The sequence below is a fragment of the Canis lupus genome, chromosome 7, assembly GCF_003254725.2.
Source record: "Canis lupus dingo isolate Sandy chromosome 7, ASM325472v2, whole genome shotgun sequence".
In the NCBI taxonomy this organism is placed as follows: Eukaryota; Metazoa; Chordata; class Mammalia; order Carnivora; family Canidae; genus Canis; species Canis lupus.
This window is the reverse complement of record NC_064249.1, coordinates 26468028-26486901: the sequence shown is the minus strand read 5'-3', so window position 1 is coordinate 26486901 and position 18874 is coordinate 26468028. Positions and strand designations below refer to the sequence as shown.

The 18874-nt window shown below is 37.7% G+C and overlaps 1 protein-coding gene across 9 annotated transcripts in view; it reads left to right on the top strand.

The window, feature by feature from the left end:
- Nucleotides 1-18874, top strand: part of DNM3 (dynamin 3) — a 555606-nt gene that overhangs the window by 312176 nt on the left and 224556 nt on the right. The gene's annotated exons all lie outside the window — the stretch shown is intronic.

Here is an 18874-nt window from a genome sequence, read left to right as displayed (position 1 = left end):
CCCCTAATTACTAGCATTTCCTATTTTGTTAGGGCCCAAAGGGACTGGGAGATTTGTTGTAGCAAGGCTCTCCCCTTTTCTCTCCCTCCCTGAGTCAAATGGCTGCCTTCAGATCACTTGCAGTGAGGTGCTCTCTCAGGCAGAGATGCAACATCAAGAGACTGTGAAATGGAGAAGAAATAGTCTAGAAGAGGGAACAGATTTTCCTTCAGCAACTGAAAAAGAAGTTACATTAGAACAGCTATAAATCATAAATGTAATGCAACCGATTTTACAGTCTTCAAAAAGCTTGCGAAAGGCGGAGATTGTGAGAGTTGATTTTAAAATGTACATTTACTAATGCATGTTTTGTTTTGCCTGTCTGTACAATTTCCATTGCTGAGTCTGTTTATTTAGAAATCAGCCTCTAACCAAAAGCAGTATGTATTTTATGAACATTCTTTCCTCAAATCAATTGAGGAAGATAATGTTACGAACTTTGAGTCTTACTAACCAGTGTCGTGCACAGCAGCCATTTCTATATTTTAGTAACATAATACATCCTGCAGACGAACCTTAAAAACTGGCTCTATTGAAAACCAGTCTCATGAAGGTAAATATGTGATTTATGACTCCAGTAAAATTTCAAGCACTGTCTTGAAATCTTTAGGGGAAGGCAAGATAAAGGGATAGGAAAATTGGCGCTGGCCTTCCCAGGCAGATTTTAAGTGAGAGCGTACTAGGAATGCAGTCTGCTGCCTGCTGCAGCCCCTAAGAGCTGACGGGCATCATCTGAATGCTATGTGCTAGGAGCTCCCATTGAATTCCACGTTAGAATCAGACTTTAAAATGAGCACTGGCTCACTTGGACAAGAGAAATATGGTGTCCTCGGGTCACTGACAATTTTAGAATATTGCCTCCTGATGTCTTTTGGCATCACCAATATTTTATTTCCTTAGTATGACTCAGAAATGTGCATGTATGATATCGTAAAGAAAAAGAAGTCTCTATGTCCATTACATGAAGACTCAGAGCCACTTTTTTGCAGGGATACAGAAAGTCTCCTTTCTGTGACTGGGGGTTCAAGTGAAGCATATTGGCTACAAGGAAATTGTGTGTGAAAGGAAGCTTTCTGCTTTACTCAAAATACCTGCAATTACCTAGAAGGTCATTTCAGAGGCTCCAAGTCTTTAAGCAATGATAAGTGTACTTGCACAATACGTGGCACAGTGTCTTTATTTTAGGATTCATAATCCTTGGTATATTCAGAAGTGGAAATACAAATTATATGAGTTGCTAAAAGGGTTTGATCCCACATAAATCTGTTTAGTTGAGTATATTGTAATAACTGGCTTCTTAATTCTGTTTAGACTCCAGAGAATTTATTCAAGGGACATATGAGACCACACTAAAATACTTCTATTCATGCCACCATGGGAATTTGCTTTACTTTTACAGGAAAAAAAAAAAAAAGCACTTTGTGTATAAATTAGTTCATGTTGAAAGGTTATTTACATGTTGCAGATGAGTATTAATCCTATGTTTATAAACACTTATATTATTTGCATGTTAATCACCCAAAAATGGCTTCAATTGGCCAGACAGAATCAGATTATATGACTTCACTGATCTTCAGGAATATAGTGAAAAGCTGTAGAGGAAGGAAAGTGTATAGTTTTCCATTTTTAAAGATTTGTTTTGTTTCTTAGATACATTTTATGAGCACTTATTTTATTTTTCTTAAAGATTTTATTTATTTATTCATGAGAGACACAGAGAAAGAGGCAGAGACATAGGCAGAGGGAGAAGCAGGCTCCCTGCAGGAGCCCGATGTGGGACTTGAACCCAGGACCCCGGGATCACATGCTGAGCCAAAGGTAGATGCTCAACCATTGAACCACCAAGGTGCCCCCAGCACTTACTTTATTTATATCAGGCCCCTGTGCTAGTGTTTTTCACATGTAATGTAATCCCACAATCCTGAAGGTAGGATTTTGGTCACAGATGAAGGAATAGAAGCTCCAGGAGGCAGTACAGCGTGAGCATTCTGGAACTGGACCACATGTGTTTGAATCCTGGCCTCACAACTTCCTATGGACCATGGCAATTATTTAACTGTTCAGGCCCCCGGGTTCCTTATCTTTGAGATAGGGTTTCTTTGAGGACTAAAAAACCTAATGTGCGATAAGACCTTGGAACAGGGCCTGGCCCAGAAGTGGGCCTCCTGCAGGTCAGGTACTATTCTGAGGGCACAGTCAGGCTCCCATCTTCCCTTAGTTACTGACCCTCAATTCAAAGCTAGGTACTATGACTCCAAAGCCCAAGCAATAGCAAGTACTGCTCAGGAATATTTGAGCAGTGTTTGAGTGTTATTTTCCCCAAGGTGTATATAATCTCATGGGGTAAATAAACCATGTATGTGTAAAACAAGTAAAAATAGAAGAAAATATTTGATTCTGAAAGAGAGGCAACAAGCATTGTTTTGAAAACACTGCAGTGGTAGCTCGCTCCTAAGATAACCTTTTGGAGAATCTTTTTGAATAGCCCATCATGACCTTACTCTCTTTTGAGTTTATCCACTTTTATTATAGTTTTTCATGTATGTATTAAAATACATATGTGTACATAAATGTGTATGGATGTGTGTGTGTGTGTATATCTATATATATCTATTTAAACTACACCAGGTCTTTATGTGAGAATTACTAACATCAAAATCAAATTCTTTCCCCTTTTTAAAGTAACCTTTTCTTTTTTTTAGGCTAGCACGTGTTCAGTGTTTTTTGTAATCTTAGATGTTAGTTTTAGTGTGTGCACATTTCAGTCATTTTTTTAAAAATTGTGCCTGTCAGAGCTTTACAGGAACAATCGAAGGTTAACAAGTATAAATTAGATAGGAAATGTGTTCATAATTTTGCAGATGCAAGATTTAAAGGGGACCAATTTCTATGGAGGGGGGGGGGTTATTGCTGCTTGCATTTAAAAACTGCACACACACTTTGTGTACTACTGGATCAGTTTTCCCCCAACCTCTGCTACAATTCCTCTGGTACAATTTACTTCCTTTCCATTTCACCTTGGTTTTTTTCAAGAAAGAAGTAGTCTTGGATTTCATTGGCCAGAGTGGATAATGATGGCTTTTGAAATACTGGCATGTTTTGCTGGAGAACTAGTAGAATTTTAAATAGTTTTTGCTTTTTTTTTTCTTTAAGAGATCCAGACCTCACTGAAAATGTTTAGGGTGGGCTCCAGGTGCTACCTGGTCCAGGGTGTGTGTCCACTACAACCTTTACTTAGAATTCAACTTGCATTTTCAGGGCCTAGTGAAATTATATTACTGAGAAGCTCACTAAAAAAACAAAAGAACTTATAGTTTGTTTGTTTAGTTTTTTTCCTTCAAGTTTTCTGAACAGAGAAAACAACAGGAGCCATAATAAGTGACCTAAAAGGAACCTTTTAACTTTTGTAGAATTGCCTTTGTCCGTAGTGAAGCCAGGTTGATGATAATGGGCTTCTCTCCCTTTTTTCAAGATTTCAGACCATGACAGTTTCAATACCACATTTTAGTTGGTTAATTTTTGGAAAGTTCAGTTCTTAACTTTGTTTTAACCTTTAACAAAGCATAAGAAAGCTAGTGGGAAGTGATTTGCCAGTAAATATTGTCCTATATGTTTTCTGAATCAGCCTTAATTTTAGTTCCATCTTTGCATTCAGATCATAAAATAATCAGTGTTGGTCACGTGGTAATGCTAATACTGGTTAGGTTGAATCCAATTTGGTTTTTTTTGTTTTGTTTTGTTTTGTTTTTTCAAGATTTTTTATTTATTCATGAGAGACACAGAAGGAGAGAAAGGCAGAGACACAGGCAGAGGGAGAAGCAGGCTCTATGCAGGGAGTCTGATGTGGGACTCGACCCCAGGTCTCCAGGATCACGCCCTGGGCTGAAGGCGGCACTAAACCGCTGAGCCACTGGGGCTGCCCATGGATCCAATTTGTTAACGTTGATTCTGACTTTATTTTATTATTGTTTAATTTGATTTTGTTTAGATCATATGTTGTATATTCGGACTCATTTAGATGAAGAGCCACATTTGCTGCATTCCTCTACTGGATCATTTTCAGTGTATTTCTCTGTGTATTATGTATATGCAGGATTTCCTGAGTATATCAAATTCTCCACTTACAACTCCCATTCCCACAGTACATGGCACATATCTCCTTCACATTCAATAAGGGAAAGTTTCCATAAATTTTTGTGACTGTGCATGCTGTTGGAAACTGGAGAGGCCATGCTGAAAGTCATTTTAACCATGTAGGATAATTTTCATAATACAATTCTCTTTACTTACCAGTGCATACTGTGAGCATGAGATACACGTTTTGAATTAACATTCACAGTGTAAACACTAAAGCCAAGTCGCTCAATGCCTAGGGCAGAAGATGTTTGGTGATTTAATGTTTGTACAGATTTAATTAATTGTATTTCAAAAGTTCATCTTTCTTGAAGAAGTTACACTTATTTGAACCTAAACATTTTTAAAAAAAATTCTGTTTTATGGGTGCCTAGGCAGCTCAGTTGATTAAGTGCTTCACTCTTCATCTCAGCTCTGGGCTTGGTCTTAGGGTTGTGAGTTCAACCCCCACGTTGGGCTCTGCACTAGGCATGGGGCCTATTTTAAAAAAAAAGTTTTTGTTTTAGTTACACTAGTTACATACAGTCTTATATTAGTTTCAGGTGTACAGTATAGTTCAACCTTTGTATTTTGGGATACAACTGAAGTATAAGAGAAGGAGCACCAGAATTGTTTGGTACCAGATCAATTCTACTATTTTCTGATTTGTCAAACGAGATGTGGTTGGAAGGAGGCCATTGGGAGATGGCCTGAATTAAATGATATGGGTAAAATAAATGGGAATACTTTTGAAAACATTCTGCAGTAATTTATAGGGCAACGGTTTGGAGAATTGTCATGGCAGTGCCTGGGGGCAGATGGTTACAGTGCTGTTGCAGAAATTTTTCTACCCTTGGTGACTTTTGTGGTAGCCCTGAATGTTTAAGGAAAAGAAAAGCAGAGAATTATTTCAACTAGTTGTGTCAAAAGGCAGTGATGTGTTAATGTCCATCCATTGGGTATGTGTTCACCTTCACCAAGTGATCACAAGGTATTCAGTAAAATGGGTTTATTGCTCATTTTTATTCCTTCCTTCTCCTCCTCTTTTCTACTTGTCCTTCTTCCCTCATCACCCCTCTCTTGCTCAGTGTGAGACTATATTGCTTTCTTCTCTTCTCTCCAGCCTCTACTCTTCCTGTGTTTTATTCAGAACACAGTACCACAGAAGGTACTGGAATTGAGGAAACAGGGAAATATGTATTCAACTATTTAAAAAGATTTTGTTTTTTCTCTTCACATTTTCAGTCAGATGCATTGCTTAAAAACAGAGAACTCCTGGGGCAGCCCGGGTGGCTCAGTGGTTTAGCGCCGCCTTCAGCCCAGGGCGTGATCCTGGAGATCTGGGATCGAGTCCCACGTTGGGCTCCCTGCATGGAGCCTGCTTCTCCCTTGGCCTTTGTCTCTGCCTCTCTCTCTCTCTGTCTCTCATGAATAAATAAATAAAATCTTTAAAAAAAAAAAACAACAAAAACAAAAACAAAAAAACAGAGAACTCCTGAACTAAATTACATTGCTTTTTGTCTTCCTTATGGCCTTTAAAATAATTCTCTTGTGAGCCAGTGACTTTTGATTTAAAACAAAACATTAAATGTCTTTGGAAGGGAGGAGAGAGAATGTTAGAGTTTTAGATTAATCATGCTGTTTTGCTTTAAATCAGCTTTCTTATGGCTCCAAAAAATATTGCATACCAAATATTTTCAGATAACCATTTAGACTTTATTGTCTGTTTCATTCATTCATCCACTTGTTGTTTGTGCTCTGCTGATTCTTCTCAAAGAATTGAGAAATCTGGCTTATTCTGATGTTTATCACTTTTTACACTTGGTTATAAGCTCCCTGAGGGCAGGGGCCATGCCTGTAGTTTGTGTCTGCTGTGCAAGGGCTTCTCATATGGAATCACGCTAGTAAATGCATAGTGATCCGAGATTATCCTGAATGAGGAGTCAAAAAAAGGGGGATTCCTTCCTGAGTAAGAATCAAGACCACTAAAAGTCCCCTTGCTAGTTTACATGCATAACATTTTAATCTACCTTTACAAAGACTTTAAATATAAACTGCAATTAGAATGCTAGAATACACAGGCCATTTGTTGTGCTTGAGAGTGTGCTTAGAACGTGCCACAAAATGCTGCAGATGCCATCTTACTTAAAAATCACCAGGAGGAATTTTTTAGATGAATGTCTGCTGGGAAACTACTGCCAGGAGAAATGTGGAAACCACATGAAATTCGCTACATAAAGAAATCTGGTTTCCATTTCTGCGCTGCATTTTGTGCTTAGCAGAAAGAAGATAAACAAGCTGTTTAAAACTAAAGTGAATGGCAAAGGGATTAAATTTTAAAATCCCATATCGTAAATGTATTTTGAAATTTGTGAAATTTAATCCCATCACATAGGATCCTTTAAGAAGGGAGAGAATGTGTTGAATCTTCTAGTTTTAGATATCTCAGTGGAATGGATGAGTAATTTTGCTTCCTGTTGATGAGCAGTAACACAGCCATAACATTTGCTTCAGTTGAAATTAAAACGAAAGTCTCATGCTAGTCTTTAGAGGCAGACGTTATTTTCAGAGTGAGAAAAAGAAAGGAAGCAGGAAAACTCTTTTTTGGGCTTGGTTCTAGATCATTCTTTCTAGGGATAGGAGAATTTTGCTCTCGTGTTTTCAGTTAGCTATTTTTTAAAACTATGTGAAAAGGTATATGAGTGGGGCAGATAGAAGGAGAAGAGCTGAAACTGTTTTTATTTTCAGAGAAGTATTCTGGAGATTCTTTTTTAGTTTTCTATTTTGTGGCCCTTATACAATTTAAATAAGTTATGAAGTTAGTATTTAAGAAGAAGTAAACCTGATGAAGATAAAATGGATTGTGAATAACAGAGACATTAATATTTAAAACATAAAGACCGATCATTCAAATTGTGATTTCCCTTTAATAAACATAACCAGATTGTGTATACCCATGCTCAGGAGTCACAGGCATGCATGCATTTCTAAATTCAGTAGGCCTTGTGCTTTGAAAAAGCCTGTGAGATCAAGGAGATTATAAAATTAAGTTCATCATATACTTGAGTGGATTAAAAGTTTTCCTTCCACAGCTTTCCTTCCTACTTTGTGGTAGAAAAGGGAGGTGGAGTTATATAAGGCTAATTTTAATTACTTTTATTTAAAATGGTGGGTTTTGTTTGTTTGTTGTTGTTGTTTCCCTATTTTAACCTCCAATCTGAAAACTTTTAGTTGGCCTGTCTTAATAACTGATACATAATTTGTCTAAGCCTGCATTCATAGCCTGGGGGTCTTTTGTCTTAGGAAATGCCATTTTTCAAATCAGATATAAAAATAAGCTCTAGTCACTCCATTCATTTGTTCTCCTGATCACTCATTCATTTCATAAACATTTGTCAGACTCCTACCATGTTATAGACACTGTGCCAGAGACAGAAATAAGTAACACAAAATTCATGCCTTCAAAGAGTTTGTTTGGGATGACTTAAAGGGCAAAGACAATTGTTGAGAAGAAAGAATGATTTAGATAATATAAACTTACACAGATGCTCAGGTCATTGAAGTAACAGACTAAAGAGCTAGGTGGCCTGAGTGTGTGTCTAGCTCTACCATTTTGCTGCGTGTCCTTGGGAACATTGTTTGTCATCCTTGTGATTTTGGAGTAGTTATGAGAATTGCATGAATTAATCTTTGAAAGCTCTCGGCATAGTGCCTGGCATTTATTAAGCACTTTATAAATGTTAGCTTCAGGGATGATTTTCAAGATCCTTCACAAGTAGAGTAGGGGCACCAACCAGTTGGAACTGCTGTTGGCTATAAAAACCTGATATGACCACACCAGTGTGTATGGTTTGGATGTTGGCTCAGTTGGCCTCATTGGTATTATTGTTTCTACTCAAAATTTCGGAACCAAGCTTTGTCTTACTCCCACCTCATCCTGTGGGCCAGGCTCTGTGGAGCTCATAGACCCAGGGCTTCTAGGGGCCTGCAATTTGTATTTTTGAAGTCTTTTCATTTTTAAGTGGCTAAACTTAGTATGGACTTCTTTTCTTTTCTTTTTTTTTCTTTTCTTTTTTTTTTCTTTTCTTTTCTTTTCTTTCTTTTCTTTTTTCTTTTCTTTTCTTTTCTTTTCTTTTCTTTTCTTTTCTTTTCTTTTCTTTTCTTTCTTTTCTTCTTTTTTAAAAATTTTATGTATCTATTTGACAGGGAGAGAACAAACAAGAGGAGTGGCAGACAGAGGGAGAGGGAGAAGCAGGCTCCCTGCTGAGCAAGGAGCCTGATGTGAGACTTGATCCCAGGACCCCAGGATCATGACCTGAGCTGAAGGCTGATGTTTAACCAAGTGAGCCACCTAGGTGCCCATTACTGACTTCTTTTCAAGTTCCAGATCATTCAGGGTGTTTTTCTTAGCTAATAACTTCTAGAAGACATTAGGGCCAAACCCTGAGTTCTGTATTTCTTTCCCCTAATGTCGGTTGGTAAGTGTGATAGTACAGGCTTTTCCTCTTTCACTTCTCTCTCCCATTTCTCCTCCTCCTTCTTATAAGAAGAAAATAATATCTAAGGCTAATTGCCTCACATTCTTTTTTAGAAAGAAGTATATACATACCTACATAAATATACAATACATACATACATACATACATACATACATAAATTCACTCTTTTTAGCAAATGGCCAACAGCTTGTGGTAAGGATAGAGCCAATATAAGAGCATATGGGGGAGGTTAGAAGACATGCGAGGTGTGAAAGAGTTTGTTCTTTTGTAGTTGCTGCTACTGACACTGGTCACTTAACTATAGTTAATTTACTTGATCTCTCTATGTTACATTTTTCCATCTGTAAACGTGGAGTGATGATAGAACCTTTTTCATAGAATGTTGGGAGGATTAAACAAAGGAATACTTATCAACACAAATTTCAATAAATTTATTTAATTTATTATACTTAAGGCCTTAGAAGTAATTAACATTTATTAAATTCACTGAATTTATTCAGCAGATATTTAAAGCACTTATATGTGCCAGACACTATTATAGGCACCTGGAGATACAATGGTGAATAAAACAAACAAAAATTCCTATCCTTGTGACAGTCCAGTATAATGAAAAAAATAAAATATAAAGCAAGAAAAGGAAGTAGAGAATCTTGGGATGGGGTTGCAGAGTTAAATAGGGTGGTTAGGAAACATGATGTTTGAGAAAACGTTTGTAGGTGGTAAGGGTGTGACATGTAGACTGCTCATTAAAGAGCGTTTTCAGATGGAGGGGATAGCATGTGCAAAGGCCCTGAGGCAAGAGTATGCCAGAAAGCCAGGAGCACTCCATTAAAGTGAGAGGAAGAGTAGGAGGAGGTGAAGTTGGTGTCAGAGACTTGCTTAAGATCTGAGCAAGCCAATGACTGACATTGAGTGGCTATGGAGAAACATATGGAAAAAGGAGAACTTTCCTGTTAAGGAGAAGAACAGGAACGTACACAAAAGGAAGAGTCAGTGGAAGAGGCAGGCTTGGAACATATTCAAGATAGTCTGTGTAGAGCAGAAGTCACCAGTAGGGGAAGAAGAGGCACAAGATTGGGTAAATAGAGCGGGATTGGATGATGACATTCCTTGAGGGCCAGGCAAAGGACTTTTGGTTTAAAAAAAAGGAAAAGAAAAAGAAAAAAGTCACCAGTCAATAGAAGCAAATCAATGATAAAATAGTAAAGTCCAAATTTAAAATCCAAGTATACACTACATACATAAAATTCTCTGAGGTTTGTTTTCAGACAGAAATAAAAAATATAAAATATAAATAATAATTTTGAAGTTTAATAAAGGAAAATATGATCTTTTAAAAAGTGCTTACTGTTAAATAAAAGATTTCCTAACATCCTACTCTTTGAGTTACAGTTATGGCATCATGATTTGATAAACTAGATGTTGCTTTAAATATTAAAATCATAATCCTTTGAATAAATAATGTTGGTGTGGGTAGAAATCAGGGATCTTGTTCTAATGGTTCTCTTTTTATGCCCATTTTCAAGCTTTAAACATAAGAGCTGTTGTGCTGGCTGCAATGTACACATGATCACATACTCACAAATACGGTACAGAAGCAAGTGAGACAAATGACTTGAGTCAATTTAAATGGTCGCAACTGCCTTTGGAAAATTGTCTTGCAGTTTGAGACCTGTTGATGTTACTTAGTAATTTCTGCCTTTTTTAGCATTATACTAGTCAAGCTACGCAAAAAGGTGGTCAGATGGAGGAAAAGGAAAGAGCAAGCACCCTGTTAGATTCATCAGACTTTCAGATGTCCTCATTGGCTCATGCTTTTTTCCACATAATCTTTTCAAAAGATGAGCTTTTACTTGAAAATAATTTTCTATCATCAAATGACTTCTGTTGCTGTGTTTCTGCCAGACAGTTCCTCTCTCAGTGAGTTTCAGCCATGCTGAGTATAGCCTGCCTCACATGGAACTAAACTTATTTTTCCCATGAATTGGTCCTCAGAAATTTAGCAGTATGTAGAAACTTGTTTCTTTACCTCCTCAATGTGAACGAGATTCAGTTTTAAGATGATTCTCATGAAATCTATTTTAAGAAATGGATGCTGAAAAAAAAAAAAGAAATGGATGCTGGACTCATCAGCTGAGTGCTACAGTACAGAATACTGTTAGGAAACTTTTGACTCTATTTCTGACTTCACTGTTATCCTGCAGAGGAATTTGGCAATGTGCACACTCCCTGTTGATGAATTTTCTGAGCATCCCTGTGAAATAGTGGCGAAATACCAGCTAATGTGCCTAGTCAGTTTCTACTGAGGAACTATGCAAAGTAAGCAGTCTGTTCTGTGGTATAAAAGGTGAATTACTTTTAAGACTCAGAGCAATCCTATGAATAGGTTGAAACATGCTGTTTAAAACTGTATGAATTTATTAACTTTGATTTGGGGACTGGATTATTTACTCTTTTTATCAGTGATTTTGATGACAGACTTCAGAATAAGTTCATTAGTTTTGGATGACACTAAATTAGGGGGTAATGTTAACCTCCTTTATGATTCAAATACAAAGTGGCACTTGTACCATCAAATGACGAATTGAAAAATAAAATGCAGTTCAGGAAGAACAAAGGAATGCTACAGGGCTAAAGAACAAAGCAAAACCTGAATGTTGCCATGACCCATTTCTCAACCTAACTTCAGTATTGTAAGATTCTCATTATGAATTTTTTTTTCTTATTAAGAATTTAAAAAAAAGTTTACCACAACATTAGAGGGAAATAATAGAGATGTGAATTCAGTCAAGAGTGTTGCTTGAATAGGTGAGGGGAAGATACGATACATATCAACCAAGAATAATGTTGTATTTCCCCTCTGCTTGGCATTGGTCATACTTATTTAATGAATATGACCACAAGATCTCATTTTAATGTTCAGATTTTATGAGAGATCTGAAAGATTTAAGGAGGGTACCATAGATGAGCAACGAAAATGATTCAGGGTTGGAATCTGGCAGTATGATGGGCAGGGAGGTGGGATTGGGTTTAAAAAAGAAGGTGGTGGGATCCCTGGGTGGCTCAGTGGTTTAGCGCCTGCCTTCAGCCCAGGGTGTGATCCTGGAGACCCGGGATCGAATCCCACATCAGGCTCCCTGCATGGAGCCTGCTTTTCCCTCTGCTTCTCTCTCTCTCTCTGTGTCTCTCATGAATAAATAAAATCTTTAAAAAAAGAAAGAAAGAAAGAAAGAAGGTGGTGTTTTGACAGAGGAAGAAGCTTAAAATCAACTGTCTGTAAGTAAATTAGATTTAAGTGGAAGAAGGATGTTCAGCCACACTTCATCTTCCAAGGGAAAGTAAACAAAATAAATTAGTGTAAATTGCTACCAGAGAGATTGAGCGAAAAAGAAAGCATTCTGTGGAACTGATTGCTGTTAAACTCCAGGTGGTACTATTACGTATGATAGGTTGTGGATTTTCTCTCAGTGGTTATCTTGTAAAAATGGGATTTATCCATTTTGCTTGGATGATTGGTTATCTTATTTCCTAAAAGCATGATTTTCTAAGGCAATATTTTGGTTAAAGTATATTTGCAAAGGAGTTGAAAAATTAGTTTGATCTATCTCCATCATTTTGTGAAATTTCTTGCTACTCAGGGACTTCAAAGAATTCACTCAACAAATGTGTATAGGGCGTGGACTTATGTTAGTAAAAATTTTTATAACGGTAGGGAACAGCAATACACGCTATTATTGTCTCAAAAAAACAAGCATAATTTCTTGCCTAATCTCTGCTTTTGATTATTTATGTGGAGTTTTATATAAAGAACATACTTTAGACCTGGTATAATACAATGGCATATCTGTTGTTGCTTGATTAATAGCTTTGAGATTTCACTTAGAGAATTCATGATTTGTGAACTCAAAAAGTATCATTCCAAACATTTGGCAATAAACTCTGATCTTATTAATGTTAGGTAGCTTATAGTAAGATGTTGTCATGGTGACCATTTCTCAGAAACACAAATACACAAGCAAAATACCCCCCCTCCCCCCAAAAAAAGGAAAGGGAAAAAAAGATGTCTAATGTATTTCTCCTGCTTTAAAAATACTTCTACTTCAGCCAGGGGTGAGAAAGATACTTTTTCCTTGAGTGTCTTTTTACATTTTTTGAATTTTGAACTATATGATAGTGTATTGCCATTACTAACTGTTATCTAATAATACTAAATAATTGTTTTTTAGAACTAAAAAAAAGTCAGGTTTCCCAGAATAATTTACTTCGATCTTTTTAAAGCTATTCTCAGATCATTACATGAGAGTGTTTTGTTACTCTTTTCATTATTTTCAGAGCTTTGAGTAAGGTGACCTGAGTAATGGATATAGAGAGTGTTTTGCGAATGAATACCTGTCCAATTTTTTAAATATTCTTTTGATAGAGAAGTATGTATCCTTTTTTAAAAGCATTTACATAAGCGGAAATTTGATAGGAGTCTGCCCCTTCATGCAAACAGGTGTGTGTCCTTGAGACTTTATATGGAATTAACCACTTTTTCAAGTGAGAAGAAAAATACAGTTAGAAACAACAGAATGGTAACTCCCTACTTGCTGTTATCATGATACAGGGACAAGGGGAAGAATTAGCTTTTTTTTTTTAAGAGCTGCTATGTACAATAGAAGAAAATGTGAGTTAAAGCAATAGGCAGTGTTAAGGGTTGTGATCAGCTTAAGGTACTATTACTTGGTATGATGGCCAGAGGACCAGAAATATCCAAATCTCTGGGGACAACAGCAACAACTCTCCTCATGGTTTCTCTCTTTCTTTCTTTCTTTCTTTCTTTCTTTCTTTCTTTCTTTCTTTCTTTCTTTCTTTCTTTCTTTCTTTCTTTTCTTTCTTTCTTTCTTTCTTTCTTTCTTTCTTTCAAGATTTTATTTATTTATCCCTGAGAGACACAGAGAGAGACATAAGAGAGAGGCAGAGACATAGGCATGAAGCAGGCTTCATGCAGGGAGCCTGATGTGGGACTTCATCCTGGGACCCCAGGATTATGCCCTGGGCTGAAGGCAGGCGCTTAATCACTGAGCCACCCAGGCATCCTCTCCTCATGGTTTCTGAAGAAGGAATAATGGCAAAGAAAAGGAAAATGGCACCTTGTTATTTGCTGGGGATTTGGCCCCAAACCCTAGTGCAGAGAACTCTGGCTGGCTGGGCCAGACCACCTATATGGAGCAGTGACTTCTCCTGAGGTGATGAGGCCCAGATAGCTTCAAACTAAAGGAGGCCTCTTTATGCTAACATCCATATCAACAGTTTTACTTCTTATCACACTCCACTTGTAGGAAAGACTTAAGGTAGAGTGACGTGTTTGGTCCCGGGAAAAATGAGCGTTGGCTCTGAAGATGCCAAGCATGGGGAAGACATAAACCAGAGGGAGAGCCACACCTATGCATGCCCCTGGGTCCTGTTCATCACTTAGCAAGAGTGGCACCATCTACCAAACCACAGGCACTCTTCCTTCTGGGGTGGGGAAAGTGTATGAGGTAGATTGTAGGCAGAATGGTCTTTGAAAGGCACTTTCTCTTGAGGACCACCGGCTTGGTAGTGCTGGCTGCAGTGAGAAGTGGATGAGCCACACTGCAGCTCTACTCTGCTTTTGTTTCAAAGTCCAGGGTATGTATCCCTTGTGTTTATGCTAAGGGCACATGCCGCTCTTTGTCTGGAGGCTAAGGACTTGGCACAAATGCAATTGAGTCATTTCAACCAAGTTTACAATGTAGATTTGTGATCCAATTTCAGTGGTTAGCCATTTTCAGCCCTATCCAAAGAAGCAATCTTAGTAAGTCAGGTTATATGTATGTATGTGTTAAAGACCTAACTGGTCCTTAACCAGACTGATCTTTCAAAAATATGGCTTTATTGGGTGAAGTGTAGATGGGAACTCTAAGTACTGTGTTCTCAACTCTTTGGTAAATCTAAAATTATGTTGAAATAAAGTTTTTTTAAAAATTCAAAAACCAAAGACCAAGACAATTATGTGTTTCAGAAAAAAAATAAATGAAATTATTATGTTTTTAGGGGAATGAAGATATTACGCATTATATATATATATATAAAACTAACTATATATATATAGTTACTACACTGCTCAAAAGCTTTCAGTGACTTCCTATAATTAATAGGATATGGTTCAAATACTTAAGCCTTCGAATTTAAAATCTCTCAAATCTAGCCTCAGTCTATAAATTGCTGCCATTCACCCCGTTCCACATTTCTAGCCAAATTGCTGTCCTCACTGACCTTCAGGGATTCCCTGAAAGATCCCTCCATCCTTCCATCTCATGAAATCTCCAGCAGCCCTGCAGAGCACCTAAAATTTTGTCCCTTCCAGGAAGCCTTCCCAGCCTACCGGTGGCCCAAGGTAGTATGCCTGAAAGCAAATCCTGCATATAAACTTTCAGTGCTTCTATTTAGCAAAAGCCCTATTTTTAGTATTAATTTTACATGTCTTTGTAACATCTCTCTACTAAGTTTTTTAAGCTGCTCCAAGCCAGTAGTTGATATTTCTATATCTTTGAATTCTCCACAGTGCTTCCAAATATTTATTCCTTCCACCAACTTTTATCAGTTACCTTTTTTGTGCCAGGCACTCTGCTGGGTGCTTGAATATGAAGCAAAATAAAAATATTCCTTTATTGTTTTCCTCCTGGGCAACTTCATCAGAGGGTCTCTCATCGGGGCTCCCACTGCATCCTGGCCTTACCACTATCTTATTCAGGGATATCATGCTGTACTGTTTGTTGGGTTGTGTGTCTGGCTCCCCCTCTGGACTGCAAGCCCCTTTGAGGATGGGCACTTGGTCTTTTTTCATCATATCCCAAGGACTCAGAAAAGTACATGCAGCGGTGCTCAGTGTATGTGTGCTGAACGAGACTGAAAGAAAACCAAAAACTAAGGCTGAAGATTCTGGTTGTCTGGTGGGATGATAATGACTGAGGCCCTCACTTAAAAAGGCCATTAAATGCCTGGGAATCACATTCTGGTGTTATTGCTGTCATTGTTCTTTTTCTTCTCCAAGCAATGTCTACTTTTAATCACTATGTATGCATCATCACCAACACACCTCATGACATAGGATTTGTGTGTACTGTAACGAATACATCTGCCATCATAGTAGTTACTTTACACAGGGAATCTACAGATATACACATATACAGGTTTTTTGAATTCCAGGAATATGTGCTGCCAACTCTGTGATCTGTAGCAACAGATATCAAGTCACCATTAGACCTGAATACCTTCAAAGGTTTTTAGTCCATCTTTGTATTTCAAGTGTCTGGCACAAGCAAGGCACCTAGAACAGAGTATAGGCTTAAATAAATGTTTCTGCAGTTAATATGAATGATTACAGTTCCTCTCCCCTCTCAACATCTTTTTGTTTGGCTAGTCATTTTTGTTGTTGTTGTTGTTGTTGTTTTATTTTTTTATTTTTTATTTTTTGGCTAGTCATTTTGTTTTTGTTTTGTTTTGTTTTGTTTTGCTAGTCATTTTGATATCTTACTGGTTTTATTGGAGCTACTAAAGAATAGAACTCACCGATTTGAGTTTCTTTCTACTTTCCCTGCCTTCATGCTCTAAAATCCTGATGTGGCTAAAAGTGGGAGCTCTGAGACTGAAAAGGAGCAAGGAAGATTTATATCATCCTGAAGTTCATTTCCAGGTCTAGGGAAATGGCAGAGGATTGATTTCATACAGAATTTTAAACTGAAAATTGCTCATTATTAATAAAGAAAACCTCATGATTCTTTTACATAATTGAGATCCATGCATTTTACATGGAACAAACAGGCACAGAGTTTACCTTCAAAGAATTTATCAAAATCAGAGTACTGAGGGGATCCCTGGGTGGCTCAGTGGTTTATCGCCTGTCTTCTGCCTGGGGTGTAATCTTGGAGTCCCGGGATTGAGCCCACATCAGACTTCCTGCGTGGAGTCTGCTTCTCCCTCTGCCTGTGTCTCTGCCTCTGTGTGTGTGTGTATGTGTGTGTGTCTCATGAATAAATAAATAAAATCTTTTTAAAAAATCAGGGTACTGAAATTTTGAATCCAGCTACTGTTATTTAGCTCGCACTTCTCCAAAATATCTCATAAGAAGTTGAAATAGAGACACTCTTCAGTTCTTAAACTTTGTCTTGATAACTTATATTACCACAGTAAGATTTTTTTAAGTGCAATTTCCTGCAAAGTGGAGATTAATTCCTGATGCTCTGAGGGTTTGGGTTCTTCAGATAAAAGACTACAAAGGGAAAACATGAACATAGCATCTCCGGTAGTAATTATACTTGTTAGATTTCATGGATGTTACGTAGTTTGCTGAACATTAGCACAGCTTTGTTCTGTTTCAAAATAAAAAAAATAATTCCTTATGGCTTTAACTACCTATATTATAATTGACTTAAAATAGTTTGTTAATTTTTTTTTTAATTTTTATTTATTTATGATAGTCAGAGAGAGAGAGAGAGGCAGAGACACAGGCAGAGGGAGAAGCAGGCTCCATGCACCGGGAGCCCGACGTGGGATTCGATCCCGGGTCTCCAGGATCGCGCCCTGGGCCAAAGGCAGGCGCTAAACTGCTGCGCCACCCAGGGATCCCCTGACTTAAAATAGTTTGTAGTGGGTACTAGGTGAATACTTGTTGAATGAATGGGTGTCTCTTCCAATTGTTCATTAAAAGTTATTCTACACAGTCTCCCTATCATTTTATCAGCTTTTTCTTGAAAGTTTAACTACACTAGAGTGGAAAAATAAGGAAGCACACCTATTTCTGCATTATGGCCCATTACTTCTTCCTGTATATGTTAACACAGAGGATGGAAAGAACCTTGCATATTTTAGCAAAAGGTTCACTGGCTATAGCAGGATGGACACTTAAAACAGGGCTGAGTTGTTCTATTATCAAGACAATTGCCTGATTGAGAACAGCTCTCTGGAAAAATTCCAAGTATGTGTCTGGATTACCACAGGGTGCTGGAGTGATTAGAATTGCTCATGAGCAACCAAATGCCCTGGATTGTCTCCACAAAGCAATTGAAGTATATGGGATCCCTGAGAGACATGGCTTAGTTGAAAGTATTCTCTTCCTGTTGTAGCCTTCTTTGCCTCATTGGAAGTATTAAATGCACAGCAGATCTCTGCATGGGAAGCCCTAATGCAGATATTAGATTTTCAAGGTGTCCCTGGTCAAATCCACATGAGAAAGGCCCCTCCCACAGTCATATTGCTTGTGGAGACATGTAGTGACGAGCACTTAAGACATTTTAAAATCATTTATAAGTTATCAAGTCCTATGAGCCAAATTGCAATAAGCATAGGTGGATGAATCCACAAAGAAGGTGTTTACACTATAGCTTCAAGTGATAAAACTTGGCATATATTTTGGGATGAATATGGTTCTTTTGCCTTTGAATTTTCAAAGGTCTAGTGGAGTAAATGTTTATTTGTGATTGATAAATAGTCGGGGGTGGTTAATATAGTAGTCATCTTTGGATATGTACATTAGCCTTTTCTTTTAAACAATGATTCACATGGTTCAGATTTTACCTAACTGACAAAGTTTCTCCATAGCATGTCTGGCTTAGTTATTGCCACCATTCAACTCCTGTTATAAGGCAGATTCCTTCCCTGTTTCTGCACTCTGTCTGGGGTGGAATTCCATATCGAGTGGCATTTCCCTTTGTTCCAGAGACTCTTAAGAACTAGATCTCTTCCAATTCTCCATCAACCAAAGTGGGCTGAGGTTAGGCCCTCCCAGAGCTTGAATGGGTTCAAATATTCCTTCCTCTTTGTGTCATTTGGGCTCTGGGGCTGCTCAAAGTCCAATCTTCTTAGCTTCTTAGCTACATTTCTGTGACTGCTGCTTTACAGGAGAGAAATAGTCTCTGTATTTTTTTTCATGAAATCCTAAAAAATCATATAATCTTTTCATCCTCCCTTCTGGGCTATAGATTTTAGGAAAAACAACTTTTTGCCTAAGGGTATTTGGTTTTCAAATGGTGAGCTATTCACCGACTTTTTGGCTCGTTAAGCTCTCTAAATGTGACCACTATTGGCTGATGAGCCTTGACCAAGTTGTCTTTTTTAAAAACTACTCTGGTAAAAATATTCTGGTTAGCTCGAGTCTTAGGAACTGGAAGGTAGCTTGGAGATAGTTAATTTGAACTTGAGGGTAGGAAGAAACCTTAGAA